The 21,264-nt window shown below is 46.5% G+C and overlaps 1 long non-coding RNA gene across 2 annotated transcripts in view; it reads left to right on the forward strand.

Moving 5' to 3' along the window:
- The first annotated feature begins 21,044 nt into the window (after window positions 1–21,044).
- Window positions 21,045–21,264, forward strand: part of LOC141091477 (uncharacterized) — a 34,960-nt gene continuing 34,740 nt past the window's right edge. For both annotated transcript variants that reach the window (XR_012232520.1, XR_012232519.1), the window contains exon 1: window positions 21,045–21,133. This is a non-coding gene — a long non-coding RNA (uncharacterized lncRNA). The remainder of the gene's footprint in view (window positions 21,134–21,264) is intronic.

Consider the following 21,264-nt stretch of genomic DNA (forward strand, 5'->3'; position numbering starts at 1 on the left):
ACAGTGCGGGGGGGGGCTTTAGCTGCTGGGTCTCTGGGGGCTGGGGTGAGTGATGTTGTTCTGGTGTCCAAAGAACCACCTGTTAAACTGCCTGACTTCTTTTCTTGGAACAAAAAGGAGTTCAGGGTCTTCATGGAGGGGTGCAAACTCTTCTTTAGTTTGAGGCCACGTTCCTTTGGGGACGAAAGTCAGAAGGTTGGGGTCATTATGTCTCTGTTAAGAGGGTCCCTACAAGCTTGGGCTTTCTCCCTTCCTCCCACTGCCCCTGAGAGAGTGTCTGTGAATGCATTTTTTGAGGCCCTCGGGCCCATATATGATGAGCCGGACCGAGTGCGATTGGCAGAGGACATGGTGATGAGTGTCTGTCAGGGGAATCACTCGGCTGAGTGGTTTTGCACTGAATTCCGCCGCTGGGCCGCAGAGGCCTCTTGGGACGACGCCGCACTCCGAGGACTTTTTCGCAGAGGCTTTTCCGAGCGGCTACAGGATGCCTTGGCACTATATCCCCCACCTATCTCTCTCGAGGACGCCATGACCCAGACCATCCGAATGGACCGCAGGTTGCGGGCCAGGGGGGTGATGCAGGTGGAAACTCCATTGTTCCCTAGTGGAAAAGAGACTGTTTCTGTGCCCATGGACATAGGGGCTCTCTCCCTGAAGGAAAAGGAGAGACAACGCCGGAGAGAAAGGCAGTTATGCTTTTACTGTGGTAAAACGGGACATTGGAAAAGGGAGTGTCCTGATTGCCCATCCTCGACCCGGTCGACGAGAAACGACTAGGTCTGGGTAGTCAACGGGGAGACTACTCAGACCCTCAGGTACCCTTTTCCTCATTTTCTAAGGTGTTGCTTCATGTGGAACTGTTAGTGGACGGTAGTTCTTTTCTCTCTACAGCCTTCGTGGACTGCGGATCATCCATCAATCTTATTGACTCCCAGTTGGTCACACGCTGAAAGATAGGGACAGTTAGACTCAAGGTTCCGATCAAGGTGGTGGCCATTAACTCCTCCCCCCTCACTAAGGAGGGAATTCTATTTATGTCTGACTTGTTTTCACTCAAAGTGGGCGCTACCCTTGTGGAAAACTTAAGTTGTTTGGTTCTGGACAATCTACCAGCAGGATTGGTGTTGGGCATGCCCTGGTTACAATGCCATAACCCAGTTATTAACTGGAAAACGAGGAGATTGTTCAATGGGGGTTTAATGATTCGATGTTATGTGATAAATCTGCACTTTTGGTCGAACCTGTTAAATCTGTATCTGTGTCATCTGTCGAGGTGGAAGGTATTCCAGAGTACCTGAAAGAATTCGAAGATGTCTTCTCTGAAAGCGAGGCCGAGACGTTGCCGCCACATAGACCCTTTGACTGCGCTATCGAGTTAGTCCCGGGGGCTAAATTGCCTAAAGCCCGTCTGTTTAATTTATCTGGCCCTGAGCGCTTGGCCATGAAAGATTACATTGCTGAGAGTCTTCGCAAAGGACACATACGTCCCTCAGTCTCACCTGTGGCGGCAGGGGTTTTTTTGTGAAGAAAAAAGATGGCGGTTTACGTCCCTGCCTCAATTTTCGTGAGCTCAATAAGATTACTGGACGAAATACATACCCCCTTCCATTGATTCCCGATTTGTGTAACCATCTTTCAGGGCCTAAATGGTTCTCCAAACTGGATCTTCGGGGGCATGTAATTTGATAAGGGTTCGGGAGGGGGATGAATGGAAAACCGCATTCCTCACGACCGAGGGACTGTTTGAAAATTTAGTCATGCCGTTTGGTCTTACCAATCCCCCACCATATTTCAGGATTTCATCAACGTGGTATTCTCGGATCTCATTGGTCATTTTGTTGTCATTTACTTAGACGATATTCTGATATACCCACACGACAGTCAATCTCATCTGAATCATGTAAGAACCGTTCTCCAAAGACTGAGGGAAAATCATCTGTATGCCAAATTGGAGAAATGTGTGTTTTGTGTTCAGGAATTGTCTTTTTTGGGATTAATTGTGTCCTGTGAGGGTTTTCGCATGGACCACAAGAAGGTGCAGGCCATTGCGGATTGGGTGCAACCCCAAGACCTTAAGGGTCTTCAGCGCTTCTTGGGGTTCGCCAATTATTACCGCAAATTTATTTGGGGGTTTTCACAGATGGTCAAACCACTCACAGATCTTACATGTAAAGGTGCAGATGTGAGAAACTGGTCCTCGCGCGCAAAAGAGGCTTTTGCGACCCTGAAAAGAAGCTTTATGTCTGCTCCCGTGTTAGTACAGCCAGATCCGTCCAAACCATTCGTCGTGGAAGTGGACGCCTCTGAGGTGGGGGTGGGGGCGGTGTTGTCCCAAGGGCATGCCACTCTAACCAACCTCAGGCCATGTGCTTTCTTTTCCAAGAAGTTCTCTGCTGCGGAAAGAAATTACGACATAGGCAATAGAGAGCTTCTTGCGGTCAAATTGGCGTTTGAAGAATGGAGGCACTTTTTGGAGGGGGCCAGTCACCCGGTTACTGTGATCACCGATCACAAAAATTTGTCATACATTGAGTCTGCTAAAAGACTAACGCCCAGACAGGCCCGTTGGACACTTTTTTTTTCCCGCATTAAGTTTACGATTACATTTCGTCCAGGGTCTAAGAATGTCAAGGCTGACGCCTTATCGCGCAGTTTTTAACCAGTGTCTCCCCCTGAGCCACCATCCTCCATTCTTCACCCTGGGGTTGTGTTAGCAGGGGTCTCGTCTGAATTGGAACGGGAGATTCAGGGCGCCCAGTCGCTGGCTCCGGCGGCCAAGCTGGGGGGGAGGGTTGTTTGTCCCAGAGCAACTTCGCCTGAAACTCTTAAAGGAGTTCCACGAATCCATGCTGAGTGCTCACCCTGGTATTTCAGCCACGCGTCTGGCGGTGGCTAGGATCTTTTGATGGCTTACCCTTGGTTCAGACATAAAAAAAAATCATTTCTGGTTGTGGGGTTTGCGCTCATGCTAAAAGCTCTCATAGCCGGCCGGCAGGGGAGCTGATGCCTTTGGCAGTGCCCGAAAGACCACGGACTCACTTGTCCATGGATTTTGTTACCAATCTCCCTCCGTCTAAGGGTAATACGATGGTATGGGTAGTGGTAGACAGATTTTCTAAGCAGGCTCATTTTGTACCCCTGTCCGCACTACCGTCAGCTGAAACTTTATCCAAATTGTTTGTGCATCATGTGATACGGTTGTATGGGGTACCCCTGAATGTGGTGTCTGATCGTGGTGTGCAGTTTGTGGCTAAGTTTTGGCGTGCTTTTTGCAAAAAATTAGGGATGTTTCTGTCCTTTTTGTCTGCATACCATCCTGAGAACAATGGTTAGACGGAACGCACTAATCAGTCCCTGGAACAGATCCTCAGGTGTCTAACTTCTGCTAGACAGAATGACTAGTGCGATGCACTGCCATTGGCTGAATTTGCCTTCAATAGTCAGGTGAGTCAATCCACTGGTATATCTCCTTTCTTGATCAATTATGGGTTCAGTCCTCATTTTGGTGAGTTTTCTCGTCGGGACTCGGGGTGTCCCGGGGCTGAGGGCTCTGTTCAGCGATTAAAGAATACATGGGCGGAAGTCCAGCGGATTATATCTAGTTCTCAGGGTTTTTCCCGGACAGGAAACGAACACCAGGTCCCACGTTTCAGGTTGGAGAGAAGGTTTGGCTCTCCACGTGAAACATTAAGTTGAAGGTTCCTTCAGCCAAGTTGGGGCTCAAATTCATTGGCCCATACAAGATTGTGGAAAAAATCAATCCAGTGGCGTATAGGCTGTGCCTTCAACCTTCTTTCAAGATCCATAACGTCTTCCACAAATCTCTACTGAAACCTTTTGAAGCAGTCCGGGGAGACTCCGAGTCCGCTGCTCCTCCTGTTTTTGTCGAGGGGCAGGAGTACGAGGTGGGTTATATCGTAGATTCCAGATTGGTACGGAGGTCGGTACAGTACCTGGTTCATTGGAAGGGGTATGGACTGGAAGACAGGTTCTGGGTGCCGGCCCGGTTGACACATGCTGATCGCCTGGTGCGGGCTTTCCATGCTAAGTACCCGGGCAAGCCTGGGGGTCCAGAGGCCCCCCGTTTAGAGGGGGTACTGTCATGATCTCAGTGCAGGTTTGACTCGCACATGTGGGGTTAATGTCTGGAACCAGTGCTTATGACTGGCACTTCTGAGGTTAAAGGTTATGATCCCAGTGCAGGCTTACCTGCACACCTGGGGCTCATTATTGTAGCCTCTCCCTGGTTCTGGGAAGGCTTCTTATAGCCTCAGGACGCTCCCATCCCTGTCAGTTATACTTTCCCCCTTGGCATAGTGTGTTGACCCCTGAGTGTTTGTGCTGTGTTCTTGTTTGCCTGATAACTTGGCCTGTTCTCTGGATACTGCTTGTTGGATTCTGCTTGGTACCTTCTATGTCTGTTTGGCTTTGACCACTGCCTGTCCCCGACTATCCGTTCTGTCTCATCCCTGGTACTTTACTGTTATCTCTGTGTATGACCTGGTTTGTCTGACTTTGAGTATTCCTGTATAGTATTTTGCCTATCTCTGTCAGCAGGATGCTAAGCCCCACCCCCTTGCGGTCACATGACCGTAAGTCCTTCACTGCTCACTGACTTCAGCTTCTCCTGGTCCTGTTTGCCTGAACTATCCGGCCGTGTCTGACCCCGGGCCCCTCTGCAGTGTGGGTGAGTCCTTGCTCAGCGGTGACTGCACGCCGACCCTAACAGGACCGTGACCGTTTTATCTCTTTATGTGTTAGTTTTCAACATTTGCTGGGCCTAATGTTTTGCATATTTTGTCATGGGTAGTCGAATTTTGCTGTGTTTTTTGGTTAAAACATGGCAAAGACAAAGACAAATTTATCAGCAGATCATAGAATCATAGAATCATAGACAAAGACAAATTTATCAGCAGATGTCAGGAAGCTTATTATTTTGAGCATAAAATCAGGCAAAAGCAAAAAGAGGGAACAATGGAATTCAACTGCTCTGAGTCAAGTGTCCTGTATAATTAAAAAGGTTATGGAACAACTGACAAACGTAGAAGTGGTCGACCACGGAAAACTTCCTCCAAAGTTGATCACATTATTAAGAAGAAGTCAGTATCTGATGTCCATAAAAGTTCTGTACAAATGTTGACAAATGAATGAAGAATATGGGGTCAAAGTGAGTCACCAAACTGTGGTGCGACGGCTAAGAGCAGTAGGGTGAATGCAAGAGTTCCAGGCAAGAAGCCTTTCTTCTCTGCAAAGAACCAGAAGGTCTGACTTCAGTTTGCCAAAGAACAAAGCCAATGGAAAGACACAGATTGGTCTAAGATGTTGCGGTCAGATGCATCTAAACACAATCTGTTTAGTAGTGATGGCAAGCACTATATATACCACCCATGATGTAAGGTACCAAATGCCTACAGTGAAACATGGTGGTGACAATTTCATGGTTTGGGGCTGCTTTTGTGCATCTGCCATTGGCCCTCTACATAGAATTGATGGGAACATGAATGCTGCCATATACAGGGGAATGTAATGCTGCCACATGGTAAAACCAAAGAAGGCAGGGGCTGGAAATTCAAGCAAGACAATGATCCTAAGCACACGTTCAATTTAGTCAAAAATTGGTTAGCAAAGAAAAATGTTGGCCTGTTGCAATGGCCAGCCAATCACCTGATATAAACCCTATAGAGGCCCTTAGGGATGAGTTAGGGCGATGAGCTGGGGCCTGCACCCATAGCAATAAAGATAAATTGTTTGCAGATTTGCAAATGGAATGGAGCAAGATCCCTCAGGGCAGCACGGTGGCTCAGTGGTTAGCACTGCAACCTTGCAGCGCTGGTGTCCTGGGTTCAAATCCCACAACATCTGCAAGGAGTTTGTATGTTCTCCCTGGGTTTCCTCCGGGTTCTCCGGTTTCCTCCCACATTCCAAAGACATACTGATAGGGAATTTAGATTGTGAGTCCCATTGGGGACAATGATGATAAAATGTGCAAAACTGTAAAGCGCTGCTGAATATGTTAGCGCTATATTAAAATAAAGACTATTATCATGTGGCTTCATTGCCCGTCGGTGCAGTAATTAAAGAAAGAGGTTTCACTACAAAATACTAAGTTATCACATTGTTGCAATGAATCACTCTCTATGCTGTGATCAATAAATAGTAGATGCAAAACTTGTGGCTGTCAGTTTTCTTTAATTAATATATATTCTAAAGCATTGTGCTTAAAATGACAGTCTTGCATGATGACAACTTCATGCAATTTCAATTCGTCACCAGGAAAATGGCGTCACCACAACCAGATGGAAGAAATCACACTTTAAAAAAAATGCTAAACTTTTGGTCACCAATGTATATGTCACCAGACAGTGCTCAAATAATACCACCATGCAGTGTCCAAATAATGCCACCATGCAGTGTCCAAATAATGCCACCATGCCGTGTCCAAATAATACCACCATGCAGTGTCCAAATAATACCACCATGCAGTGTCCAAATAATACCACCATGCAGTGTCCAAATAATGCCACCATGCAGTGTCCAAATAATGCCACCATGCAGTGTCCAAATAATACCACCATGCAGTGTCCAAATAATACCACCATGCAGTGTCCAAATAATGCCACCATGCAGTGTCCAAATAATACCACCATGCAGTGTCCAAATAATACCACCATGCAGTGTCCAAATAATACCACCATGCAGTGTCCAAATAATACCACCATGCAGTGTCCAAATAATACCACCATGCAGTGTCCAAATAATGCCACCATGCCGTGTCCAAATAATACCACCATGCAGTGTCCAAATAATGCCACCATGCAGTGTCCAAATAATACCACCATGCAGTGTCCAAATAATACCACCATGCAGTGTCCAAATAATGCCACCATGCAGTGTCCAAATAATACCACCATGCAGTGTCCAAATAATGCCACCATGCAGTGTCCAAATAATGCCACCATGCAGTGTTCAAATAATGCCACCATGCCATGTCCAAATAATACCACCATGCAGTGTACAAATAAAACCACCATGCAGTGTCCAAATAATACAACCATGCAGTGTCCAAATAATACCACCATGCAGTGTCCAAATAATACCACCATGCAGTGTCCAAATAATACAACCATACAGTGTCCAAATAATGCCACCATGCAGTGTCCAAATAATACCACCATGCAGTGTCCAAATAATACAACCATACAGTGTCCAAATAATACCACCATGCAGTGTCCAATACAACCATGCAGTGTCCAAATAATACCACTATGCAGTGTCCAAATAATACAACCATACCATGCAGTGTCCAAATAATGCCACCATGCAGTGTCCAAATAATGCCACCATGCAGTGTCCAAATAATGCCACCATGCAGTGTCCAAATAATGCCACCATGCAGTGTCCAAATAATGACACCATGCAGTGTCCAAATAATGACACCATGCAGTGTACAAATAATGCCATCATCTGTGCTCAACTTATAACAACAAACGGTTCTCATATACCGTATTTTTTGGATTATAAGATGCACTCTTTTCCCCAAAATTTTGGGGGAAAATGGGGGTGCGTCTTATAATTCGGATATACCTTACCGTCCGCAGGCTGGGATGAAGGGGTGTTCGAATGTGCGGTGTGGCTTGGTCCTGCGGGTGTTCGGTGGTGCAGGTTTCGATGCTGTTGGGGCTCTGCCGACATGTTGTGAAAGCCCCGAGCCCCCGCAGTTACATGGAAAACGGCTGCCGGCCGGGGGCGCTGCATGCCCAGATGGAGATCTCGGCACCAAGATCTCGGGAGATGATATCTCAGCACTGAGATCTCATCTCCCGAGATCTTGATGCTGAGATCTCCATCTGCGCATGCGCCGCCCCCGGCTGGCAGCCATTTTTCCGGAGTCCAGTCAACCGCATAGGAAACTGCGAGGGCTCTAGGCTTTCACAAGATGTTGGCAAAGCTCCCACAGCACCGAAACCCACAGCACTGAACACCCGCAGCGGCGCGACGCACCTCACATCCGAACACCCCTCATCCCAGCAGTGGCCTGCAGCAACGCTCCACTCTTGCCTCCTCCAGTGGCGAATATGGGAACCCGCTTCACCGCAGCCACCACCCCGGTAAGCAATAAGACGCATGGATCCTAAGAAGCACCAGCATTTTATTATAAAAAAGTTTTTTTCTCCCTTTTTTTCTCCTCAAAATTTGGGGTGCATCTTGTAAAACAAAAAATACTTTGATCCCCTACCAAACATTAAGAGTTCTGGCTCCTACAGACCAGTTAGATGCTCCTAATCAACTCGTTACCTGCATTAAGGCAGCTGTCTTACATAGTCTCCCCTTTATAAATGACTCCTGTCCACAGACTCAATCAGTCAGTCTTTAACCTCTACAACATGGGCAAGACCAAAGAGCTTTATAAGGATGTCAGGGACAAGATCATAGACCTGCACAAAGTTTAAATGGGCTCCAAAACCATAAGTTAGATGCTGGGTGAGAAGGAGACAATTGTTGGTGCAATAGTAAGAAAATAGAAGAAATACAAAATGACTGTCAATCAACATTGATCTGGGGCACCATGCAAAATCTCACCTCATGGGGTATCCTTCATCATGAGGAAGGTGAGAGATCAGCCTAAAACTACATGGGGGGAACTTGTTAATGATCTCAAGGCAGCTGGGACCGCAGTCACCAAGAAAACCACTGGTAACACATTATACCATAAAAGTTTAAAATCCTGCAGTGCCCACAAGGTCCTCCTGCTCAAGAAGGCACATGTGCAGGCCCGTCTGAAGTTTGCCAATGAACACCTGGATAATTCTGTGAGTGATTGGGAGGTGCTGTGGTCAGATGAGACAAAAATTGGGCTCTTTGGCTTTAACTCAACTCACTCTGATTGGAGGAAGAGAAATGCTACCTATGACCCAAAGAACACCATCCCCACTGTCAAGCATGGAGGTGGAAACTGTTATGAATGAGTCACCGTAGGAGGCAAAAGCAGAAATGCTAGCTAAGTCCAGAAAACCAGAGAAGTTGGCAGCTATCGGATTGCAGACCCCTGAACCTATCAACAACAACTAGCAGTAGCCGTGGGGGGTTCCTACGGTGCCCTAGACCCCTCGATCACAGCCGGAGAGCTAAATAGCCTAAAGACAGAAAGGGAAATCTAAACTGCCCCAGAGCAGACCCAAAAGCAATAGGCAGCCCCCAACATATAATGACGGTGAAGCAAGAAGAAAAAACACTAACACAGATAGAAAGATAGATTGAGCAAATGATGGGGCCCAAGCTAACTAGATAGGACAGGATAGGAAAGCTGCTGTTTGCAATCCACGAAAAACCCTATCAAAATAAGAGCCAACAGACTGACAGGGAAAAAGGCCCTGAAGACGCTAGGCTTCAAAAAGACAATGTCAGTACTCAGGTATTTTCTGAAGACAGAGCAAAAAGGCAAAAAGGAATTCAGCTCACCCCAGCAGGGAATGGCAGAATCCAGAAAAGCAAGGCAAACTAAAACCAAAACACAAATGCAAAAAGGCAAAGCAGAATACTTAGCTTTTGAGGAGCAGGAATCAGACTGGTCTCCTAGAATTCCACAGAGAAATCACCAGCGAGGCAGAAGGGCATCGGCTGCCTTATATCCAGTCAGAGATCCCTGTCGCCCAGTCATCCTCTCCCAGCTCAGGTGCTTGGTAATCAGCCTCACTACCTTCCTTCACCAGAAGAGGGAGTTCATCAGACCTCAATGGTGAAGGGGAAAATGAACTCATAACAGTACCTCCCCCTTGAGGAGGGGTCACCGAACCCTCATCCACGCCACCAGGGCGATCAGGGTGAGCCCGATGAAAGGCACGCACCAATCTTTTGGCATGAATATCAGAGGCAGAGACCCAGGAATTATCCTCCTGACCATAACCCTTCCACTTAACCAAATACTGGAGTCTCAGTCTAGCCAGACGGGAATCCAGTATCTTCTCTACCTCATATTCCATGTTACCTTCAACCAATACAGGTTCCGGAGGTGCCACCCCAGGAACTACTGGTTCAACAAACCTCTTCAACAAGGACTTATGAAACACATTATGGATTTTAAATGTGACAGGAAGAGCCAACCGAAAAGAGACCGGATTAATGATCTCCAAAATCTTGTAAGGCCCAATAAATCTAGGCTTAAACTTAGGAGAAGCTACCTTCATAGCGATATTTTTTGATGATAACCAAACCATATCACCCACCTTAAACTGGGGACCAACGGTCCTATGTCGGTTGGAAAACCGCTGGGCCTTTTCCTGGGAGAGAGATAACTTATCCACCACTTGGTCCCAGATCTGGTGCATTCTCTCCACCACAGTGTCAACACTTGGGCAGGCAGAAGGCTCCACCTGCCCTGAAGAAAATCGAGGATGAAACCCAAAGTTACAAAAAAAAGGTGACATCAAAGTGGCAGAACTAGCTCTATTATTTAAAGCAAATTCGGCCAAGGGCAAAAATGAAACCCAATCATCCTGATCAGCGGAAATAAAACATCTCAAATACGACTCCAAGGTCTGGTTTGTTCTCTCCGTCTGCCCATTGGTCTGAGGGTGAAACACAGAGGAGAAGGACAACTGAATTCCCAGCTTAGAACAGAACGTCCTCCAAAATCTAGACACAAACTGAACTCCTCTGTCAGATACAATGTTCTCAGGAATCCCGTGCAAGCGAACCACCTGTTGCAAAAACAGGGGCACCAACTCAGAAGAAGATGGCAACTTAGGGAGTGGTACAAGATGAACCATCTTAGAGAACCTATCACAAATCACCCAAATAACAGTCATTCTCTGAGAGACAGGCATATCAGAGATGAAATCCATTGAAATATGGGTCCATGGCCTCCTGGGGACCGGCAAAGGCATCAACAACCCACTAGAGCGAGAACAAGGTTTAGACCGGGAGCAAGTCCCACAGGACTGCACAAAATTCCTGACATCACGAGACAAGGCGGGCCACCAAAAAGACCGACTCACCAGATCTCTAGTACCAAAAATACCTGGATGACCAGCCAATGCAGAGCAATGAACTTCAGACATCACTCTCTTCTTCCACTGGTCAGGAACATACAACTTTCCACTGGGACAACGCTCAGGTTTGTCCTCCTGGAACTCTTCCAGAGCAAGTCTCAAATCGGGCGAGATGGCAGAAAGAACTACCCCTTCGCCTAAGATGGTAGCAGGCTTGGTCATCACAGGAGAATCAGCAAAGAAGCTCCTAGAAAGAGCATCAGCCTTGACATTCTTAGTGCCAGGAAGAAAAGAGACCACAAAATCAAAACGTGTAAAAAACAAGGCCCACCTAGCCTGTCTAGGGTTCAAGCGTTTGGCCGACTCCAAGTAAATCAAATTCTTGTGGTCAGTGAGGACCACGACTTGATGTTTAGCTCCCTCCAACCAATGTCTCCACTCCTCAAATGCCCATTTCATGGCCAACAGTTCCTGATTCCCCACATCATAGTTACGTTCAGATGGGGAGAACTTTCGGGAAGAGAAAGCACAGGGATTCATTTTAGTTGTTACAGGATCTTTTTGGGACAAAACAGCTCCTGCACCAATCTCAGAAGCGTCCACCTCTACCTGGAACGGGAGTGAGACATCAAGTTGCCGCAAAACCGGGGCAGAAGTGAATCTTCGCTTCAGCTCCTGAAAGGAAGAAACAGCCTCCGGAGACCAATTCAACACATCAGCACCCTTCTTAGTCAGATCAGTCAATGGCTGGGCAATACTAGAAAATTTTGCTATAAATTTCTGATAAAAATTAGCAAAGCCCAAAAACTTCTGAAGGGCCTTCAAAGAAGTGGGCTGAACCCAATCATAAATGGCCTGTACCTTGGCCGGATCTATTTCAATAGTTGACGGAGACAAAATAAATCCCAAAAATGAAATCCTCTGTACCCCAAAAAGGCATTTCGATCCTTTGACATACAGGGAATTCTCCCTCAAGATCCGGAACACAGTCCGAACATGTTCCACATGAGAATCCCAATCCTTGGAGAAGATCAAAATATCATCCAGATAGATAATCAAAAATTTATCCACAAAGTCTCGGAAAATGTCATTCATGCAGCACTGGAAGACAGAAGGGGCATTAGTGAGCCCAAAAGGCATCACCAGGTACTCAAAATGTCCCTCTGGAGTATTAAACGCCGTCTTCCATTCATCCCCATGCTTAATGCGAATAAGATTATACGCCCCCTGAGGTCAAGCTTGGTAAACCAGCAAGCACCTTTAACTCTGGAGAATAGATCCAAAATCAGGGGTAACGGATACTGATATTTAACAGTAATTTTGTTGAGGGCACGATAATCAATACAAGGCCTTAATGAACCATCCTTTTTGGCAACGAAAAAAAAACCAGCACCAAATGGTGAAGAGGATGGTCTAATATGACCCTTCTCCAACGCCTCCTTAATATCGGATCGCATAGCCTCGTGCTCGGGTACAGATAAATTGAAGAGCCGACCCTTGGGAAATTTACACCCCAGGCTCAGTTCAATTGCACAGTCATAACTCCTATGAGGAGGCAAAGATGCAGACTCATTCTCACTAAATACATCATAAAAGTCCGCCAAATAGTCAGGAACATCATGCGACTGAGGAGAGGTGGAAAAAACCGGAGCCTCACTAAAGGCACACCGACAACCCCAACTCACCACAGACACAGATTTCCAATCCAAAACTGGATTATGAATTTGCAACCAGGGAAACCCCAGAACAATGGTATCATGCAAATTATGCAACACCAAAAATCTGCAATTTTCTTGATGGTTTGGGGCAACCCGCATTACCACCTAGGTCCAAAACTGAGGTTTATTTTTCGCCAAAGGAGTAGCATCAATCCCCCTCAAAAGGATAGGCGTCCGCAGAGGTGTCATAGGAAATCCACAACGTTTAGCAAAATCCAAGTCCATTAGGTTTAGAGCTGCTCCCGAATCCACAAAAGCCTTGGCGGAAAATGTGGACAGGGAGCAGATCAGAGTAATTGCCAGAAGAAACTTAGGTTGAACACAACCCACAGAAAACGTGTGTGCAAAACGTTTCTCTCGTTTAGGACAGACAGAAATAATATGCGAGGCATCTCCACAAAAAAAACACAGCTTATTACGCTTTCTGAACTCCTGACGTTGCTCCCTGGACAAAACTCTATCACATTGCATAGGTTCAGACACTTGTTCAATAGGTGGCAACACCTCTCGTACAGTCCTGCGTTCACATAAACGCCGATCAACCTGAATGGCTAATGACATAGAATCGTCCAGACCAGAGGGAACAGGAAATCCCACCATAGTATCTTTTAAGGCTTCTGACAAACCCTTCCGAAAGAGAGCTGCCAAGGCATTATCATTCCAGGCAGTAAGGACCGCCCACTTTCGGAATTTTTGAGAGTACAATTCTGCAGAATCTCGACCCTGGCTCAATGCCAAAAGGGTCTTTTCAGCCTGATCAATAGCATTAGGTTCGTCATACAACAACCCCAAGTGTTGTGAGTTCATTTTCCCCTTTACCACTGAGGCCCGATGAACTCCCTCTTCTAGTAAAGAAAGATAGTGAGCCTGATTATCAGGCATCTGGGTCTAATGATGATGATTGGCTGAGTGGAGTTTCTGACTGGATATAAGGCTGTCCACGCCCGTCTGCTCTGCGGGTGATTTCTCTGTGGATCCTTGGATACCAGTCTGAATTCCTGCTCTCCAAAAGCTAAGTTTTCTGCTCTTCCGTTTGCATTTGTACGTTGTTTTTGTTTTTGCTGGCGTTCTGTCATTCCCTGCTGGGGTGATCTGAATTCCTTTAGCTCTGTCTTCAGAAAATACCTGAGTGCTGATATAGTTTTTGAAGCCTAGCTGCTTCAGGGCCTTTTTCCATATCAGCCTGTTGGCTTATGTCTTTTCAGGGTTTTTGCAGATTGCAGACAGCTCCTATCCTTTCCTGTCCTATTTTAGTGAGTTTGGGCCCCATTGTTTGCTCAGCCTATCTTTCTATCTGTGTGTGTGTTTTTTCATCTTGCTTCACCGTCATTATATGTTGGGGGCTGCCTTTTACTTTGGGGTCTGCTCTGGGGCAGTTTAGTTTTCCTTTTCTGTCTTTAGGCTATTTAGTTTCTCCGGCTGTGATCGAGGGGTCTAGGGCACCGTAGGAACCCCCCACGGCTACTGCTAGTTGTGTTGTTAGGTTCAGGGGTCTGCAATCTGATAGTTGCCAACTTCTCCGGTTTTCTGGACTTAGCTGCTATTTTTGTGTCTGCCTCCTACGGTGACTCATTCATAACACCCAAGGCTTGAAAAAATGCGTTCACATTAGTCAGACTAGGATCATCTGGTTTCAAAGAAAATGCCCAATCCTGGGGATCACCACACAGCAAAGAGATGACAATTTTAACCTGCTGCGCGGAGCTCCCTGACGAGTTAGGCTTCAAGGCAAAAAATAATTTACAATTATTTTTGAAATTCAAAAATTTAGACCGATCCCCAAAAAACACATCAGGAGTTGGGATCTTTGGTTCAGCAGCATGTGAATGAGCAAGATAGGTGGAAATTCCCCGCACTTCCGCAGCGAGCTGCTCCACACGATCAGACAATTGCTTTATCTCCATTGAGAGAAAAAAAAAATTCCCCCTACGGCCTCAGAGATATAGAGGAAAAAATATACACACTTTTTTTTTTTTATTTCTTTCCTGCTATTGAGTACCCTAGGATCTGCGGTATGGCTGGTGATTCTGTTATGAATGAGTCACCGTAGGAGGCAAAAACAGAAATGCTAGCTAAGTCCAGAAAACCAGAGAAGTTGGCAGCTATCGGATTGCAGACCCCTGAACCTATCAACAACAACTAGCAGTAGCCGTGGGGGGTTCCTACGGTGCCCTAGACCCCTCGATCACAGCCGGAGAGCTAAATAGCCTAAAGACAGAAAGGGAAATCTAAACTGCCCCAGAGCAGACCCCCAAAGCAATAGGCAGCCCCCAACATATAATGACGGTGAAGCAAGAAGAAAAAACACTAACACAGATAGAAAGATAGACTGAGCAAATGATGGGGCCCAAGCTAACTAGATAGGACAGAATAGGAAAGCTGCTGTCTGCAATCCACGAAAAACCCTATCAAAATAAGAGCCAACAGACTGACAGGGAAAAAGGCCCTGAAGACGCTAGGCTTCAAAAAGACTATATCAGTACTCAGGTATTTTCTGAAGACAGAGCAAAAAGGCAAAAAGGAATTCAGCTCACCCCAGCAGGGAATGACAGAATCCAGAAAAGCAAGGCAAACTAAAACCAAAACACAAATGCAAAAAGGCAAAGCAGAAAACTTAGCTTTTGAGGAGCAGGAATCAGACTGGTCTCCTAGAATTCCACAGAGAAATCACCAGCGAGGCAGAAGGGCGTCGGCTGCCTTATATCCAGTCAGAGATCCCCGTTGCCCAGTCATCCTCTCCCAGCTCAGGTGCTTGGTAATCAGCCTCACTACCTTCCTTCACCAGAAGAGGGAGTTCATCAGACCTCAATGGTGAAGGGGAAAATGAACTCATAACAGGAAACATTATGTTTTGGGGGTGTTTCTCTGCTAAGGGCACAGGACTACTTCACGACATCAGTGGGAGAATGGATGGAGCCATGTACTGTAAAATCCTCCTTCCTTCCACCAGGACATTAAACATGGGTCATGGCTGAGTCTTCCACCAAGACAATGACCCAAAACATACAGCCAAGGCAACAAAGGAGTGGCTCAAAAAGAAGCACATTAAGGTCATGGAGTGGCCTAGCCAGTCACCAGACCGTAATCCCATAGAAAACTTATGGAGGGAGTTGAAGCTTCGATTTGCCAAGCGACAGCCTCAAAATCTTAATGATTTAGAGATGATCTGCAAAGAGGAGTGGAGCAAAATTCCTCCTGACATGTGCGCAAACCTCATCATCAACTACAAAAATCGTCTGACTGCTGTTCTTGCCAACAAGGGTTTTGCCACCAATCAAATACTTATTTCTCACTGCAAAATGCAAATAAATGTATATAAATTATACAATGTGATTTTTCTTTTTATTTTTGATATTCTGTCTCTCAATGTTAAAATTAATCTACTCTTAAAATTATAGACTTTTCATGTCTTTGTCAGTGGGCAAACTTACAAAATCAGCAAGGGATCAAATACTTATTTCCCCCACTGTATTATTGAATATATACATGGTTGGGATCAGCAGAACCGAATCCTAATGTAGATAAATATCTCCGTCTCAGTAGAATGATATAGAACAAAGAACATTTGCTATGGGGCCCTGTGAACTCTATGGGCACCCCTACTACTTGCAGGGCGGTGATAATGAGGGCAATCTGGCCTGTTGCTCATAGTCCAAGGCTCCGGTAATCCCATGACCAGATTGTCCTCATCATAAGCGACATACCGGACATGGAGAAGACCCAGGTATATTTCTTGCACAGGGGCCCCAAACTGTCAGTGTCAGCCACTGAATACACTATGGGTTGCAGGTCATACCTGGAGCTCTGACGAGGCTCAAAATTAAAGATGTTTTTGGTATTTTTCAAACTTTCTATTGTAACTCATCTTCAGCTCATTTCCAGAGCAGCAGTTATCAGACGAGACGGAAGTCCTCACACCCGGAGCTTCAGAAACGCCGCGCTGCAGTTAAGCTCCAGGGTAAATTGATGTCTTTGTGATGGGAATCCGGCTTCCATTCATTTCTTCGCTCATCTCGAGACTTCCCCAGGATTTCTTGATCCTGCAGATATGAGGATTTCTATATGAGCATTATTCAGGACTCTCTTATCGCTCACGTCACATTCTGTGAGTTAGAAAGCAATTACAGTAAAGCAGAAATTTCCTAGAACTCTCCTTATTCCCATCAGTAGGACGATAGTTGGATTTCAGATCTTACTTTCCAGGTTCCAGCTCAGAATGAGTTTCCATTGCATTGTATTTTTATTTGAAGCCTTCAGGTTGATTTATACCCTATAAAAGTAAAAAAAAAAGAAATAAACAGAAATCTGGTGTTCCCCCCTGTTACCCCTGAATGAGAATATGTCAGATGCCTTACCCGGATTGTGTCTGTGGACTATATGGGTATGTGCACACGTTGCGGATTTGCTGCGGATCCGCAAGTGATTTACAGTACAATGATATTCTATGGAAGAAAAAAAACGCTTGCACAATTCATTGTGCGGATTCCGCAGCATTTTTACACCCATTCCATTATAGGAATCCGCACAAGATCCGTAATAAATCTGCATAAAAAACACACGGATTTTGACCTACGGATTCTGCCAAAAAAGCAGATTCCGCACGGAAAATTCCGCACACGAATCCGTAACGTGTGCACATACCCTATATGTTCCAGCTGGTCAAATCTGAACCAAAGAGTCCAATGAGTCGTGGTGGGTCTGAATGATAATGAAAACAGCCCTAGGTCAAGTCTACTAAGTCATCCAAAGGGTAAACTAGAGCAGAACAATCCAGATATAGAAGCTAGGTCAGAACACAAAGAGTTAATCCAAAAAAGAAGCCCACTAGATCAGTGCTCACTCAATACAGTATTTACCCACCCACCCACCCCTGAGGAACTGATGGGAAGTCCAGTGATTATCCCACACTGACAGCAGGAGGAGGAGATTGTGGTGTCTGACACTGGAGGCAGCCGATTACTGGGAACGCTGAGGCCGGGAATGCAGCGCGGGACGTCGGAAGGTAAATATACCCCGATTTTTTATTTTTTATTCTTTTTTTTACAGGGGTATGGTACCCAGGGCCTGGAGGACAGTCTCCTCTCCTCCACACCGTGGGTACCAACCGCACATGAGACGCTTAACTTCCCGCATGGTGGGCATAGCCACATGCGGGAAGTAAGCGATTCTCATGCATTCCTATGGGTGCGGATTCACGGCAATTCTTTGCGATTCCGCACAAAAGAATGACCATGCTGCAATTTTTTCCGCGATGCGATTCCGCCGCGGAAAAGAGCGCAGCATTAGCACAGCATGTGCGGAATGCCATTGAAATGCATGGGGGGCGTTCTGTACACGATTTTTAAACGTTTTCGCAGCGTTTTTGCATTGAAAATCGCAGGAAAAATGCTTAAAAATCGCATCGTGGGCACACAGCCTAAAGGAACACAGGGTACGTAACTCAGGGGAAACAGGTGTGAAGAATAAGATAGGAAATTCAAGAATAGCAAACTTATCAGTCCAACAACTTCAGAATGCGGTTTGTTCAGAATGTGGACGTTGGCGCCAAAGCTATGGCACGTAAGGGGTCCGGTATGGTCCTGGAAAAGATGGCATCTTGGATCTTGTCGGCAGTGGTGATTCCTCATGGTCTGGTGTAGTCCTGGAAACAACGAGCCGGGCAGGGCACAGTCAGCGTACAGGGACGACGAGCAACTCGATTCAGGTACCAAGGGAAACCCCTCACAGCGGGTGTCCCAATTCTCCCGTCTTTGTGTGCGCTCGCTTATGTCCTGACTGAGCGTCCTGCCACTCACGGTCAGCGATGTCAGCAGGGACCAGATACGTTGCCGTCGGCAGTCTCTGACAGCGGCTTTTAGCTTCTGCTGATTTAGGCCTGCTCTGGCAGTTGGCTTTCCCGCAGGAGCTGCTCTCCTACGTGCTGCACGTTCCCATGCCGACTAGTTGATTTGCTTGGTGCTGATGCTCCCTGCCGGAGCACTACTCTCTGTGGCTCACTCGGCTCGGCTCTGCTCTGTGTACACTGCTCTACACGGCTCTGCTCTGCATGGCTCTGCTCTGCATGGCTCTTTCTGTAGGCGATGCGGGCTCCTTCTATATGGTCCATTGCCACGCCGGTACTCTCTGGTGAGGGAAACGGAGCACGCTGCTCATTGATCTGCGCCCTGCTCTCTATGCTGCCCTCTCCACTGCTCTGCACCTGCACCAGACTGCTTTGCATGCTTTTTCCCTCTTTTTTTCCACTGCTGCGTGCTCTTTTTTGGCTCCTCCTGCTCTCCTGGGTTCAAGGGTTGGTCCGGCTCACTCAGGCTTCCCCCTCGTGAACAGGGGATGCAGCCCTTTCAGCTCCGGGCCTGGCACACAGGTACCTGCGGTCTTGTCGGCCCCCCTTACATACAGATGAGACCATTCCCTAACAAGCACCCGGACCTATTGTTTTATAGAAAGCCCATTAACCTCACAGTATATTTTTGGAATGTGGGAGTAAATGAAGTACCCTCAGGAAACCCTCAAACATGGGAAGAACATAGAAACTCCATGCAAATATTCTTCATAAGGTTTGAACTCAGGACCCCAGTGCTGCAGGGAAACACTGAGCCCCCAATAAAATCATACCGAATCATACTTCAGAGACTTCAGAACTTTTTTTTTATGTATCCCTAAGGAACAAAATGAGTTTTCTCATCATAGTACTGTATGGCTGGTATCAGTGGGTAATTTGTACTGTTGTTGGGTCCTCATGGGTTGTGCTTACACAGGTGGTGTGTCATATGTCAAGGGAGGAGATAAGCAGTCATTGGATGTAGAGCTAAGCAGGGGTGTGGAAGACTGAGCACAGGCCCACCTAGGCACCAGGCTTGTTATTGATCCAATGAGGAGTGTAACTGTGGGTCGCAGAGGGTGTGACTGTGACCCGGCCTGTGTTGGAGAGGGATCTCCGATGCCAGCCGCTATTTCAGTTAGATGTGCGTCCGAAGATGGACAATCAGCTGAAATGCATTGTGGTACAGAGACCCAGCGGCTCCCTGCACCACAATGCATGCCGCCTACCAATCATAGGTCAGCAATTGACATCTGTGTGCTAGTCACAGGTAGCACATGGCAGTGACGTCATGAGCTGCCTGTAGCTTGCACGCCAAAGTTGTTTGCTAGATTCTGAGCCTGCTGTAGAAGGGAATGCCTCATGCCTTGGAAGCAGAGGCAAGATAGAAGAATCTTGTTTTTGGTGGGAATTTATTGTAAAAGAGGACATTATTCCTGTAAGGGGCCCAGGATGGAGGATATTATACCAGGAGACGGAGACATTATAGCTGTAAGGGGCCAAGGATGGGGCAAATTAATGCTAAAGGGGGTCCAGGATGGGGACATCATTACAGGGAGGAGCTCAGGATGGAGGATATTATACCAGTAAGGGGTCCAGGATGAGGGAAATTACACCAGGAGAGGGAGACATTACACCAGTAAGGGACCTAGGATGGGGACACTATACCTGGAAGGGCCCATGATGGAGGATATTATACAAGGAGAGGGAGACATTATACCAGTAAGGGGTCCAGGATGGAGGACACAATACCTGGAAGGGGTCAGGTAGAGGACATTATACCAGGAAGGGGCCCAGGATGGGGAAAATTAATACTAAATGGGGTCCAGGATGGAGGACATTATTATAGGGGGTGGCTCAGGATGGGGAACTTTATTACAGCAATGGGGACATTATTAGAGGAAGGGGCTCAGGATGAGTGACATTATTTTAGTAAAGGGCCACGATCAGGGACATTATTACAGGGTGGAGTATATTATTACAAAGACATATTTCTACACAGGATCTGGAATGCTACAAGGGCCCATACATCTGTCAAACATGCAGATGTGGGCAAAGGTCAAACTTTGTAGCAGGGCCAATTGGACTCTAGTTATGCCGCTGCATTCAATAATGGCAAATATCAATCCTCGCTCCGCCATGCAAAGCACCTGAATCGTATATGCAGTGGCGCTAAGATTTCCCTACTGCTATCCACAAGTCAGTGTCTTAACCCTATGTGTCTGCACAATCTCCACATCCTGACCATTTTACACACACCGTTGCAATAGTTATCACACCTCATGCTACTTCCATTAGTTTGGTCTCAGATGCAGCATCGTAAGCGCCATGTCACACGTGGAGGAGCCATAATTAACCATTGTTCTAGTAACATTTCCCATGACGCTGTAAGTCTGTGCAGAACGATCATTATCACCAGAGAATAGCTGTAGAATTCGCCTATAATACATGGAGTGTTGTTACCATGGCAGTGCATTGTGTCTGCAGTTCTTTATTCGTCAGACAAGTCATTCATGGGATTGTATTCTGTACTGCAGATGATGGTTTCACGTAGCCGTGGATGATGCAACGATGGACCGGGGGAACTGCAGTCAGAAGAAAAGGTAATGCCATATGCAAAACAGCAAAATACCAAAATATACATATTAGGGGTGGCAAATTACATGTCACTTGTACACAAGAATTCAACTAAGGCAACGCCCCCCCCCTTAAAAGATTAAAAACAGATTCTTAA

The sequence above is a fragment of the Dendrobates tinctorius genome, unplaced genomic scaffold (genome assembly GCF_039654945.1).
Source record: "Dendrobates tinctorius isolate UK_male_01 unplaced genomic scaffold, ASM3965494v1 ptg000054l, whole genome shotgun sequence".
In the NCBI taxonomy this organism is placed as follows: Eukaryota; Metazoa; Chordata; class Amphibia; order Anura; family Dendrobatidae; genus Dendrobates; species Dendrobates tinctorius.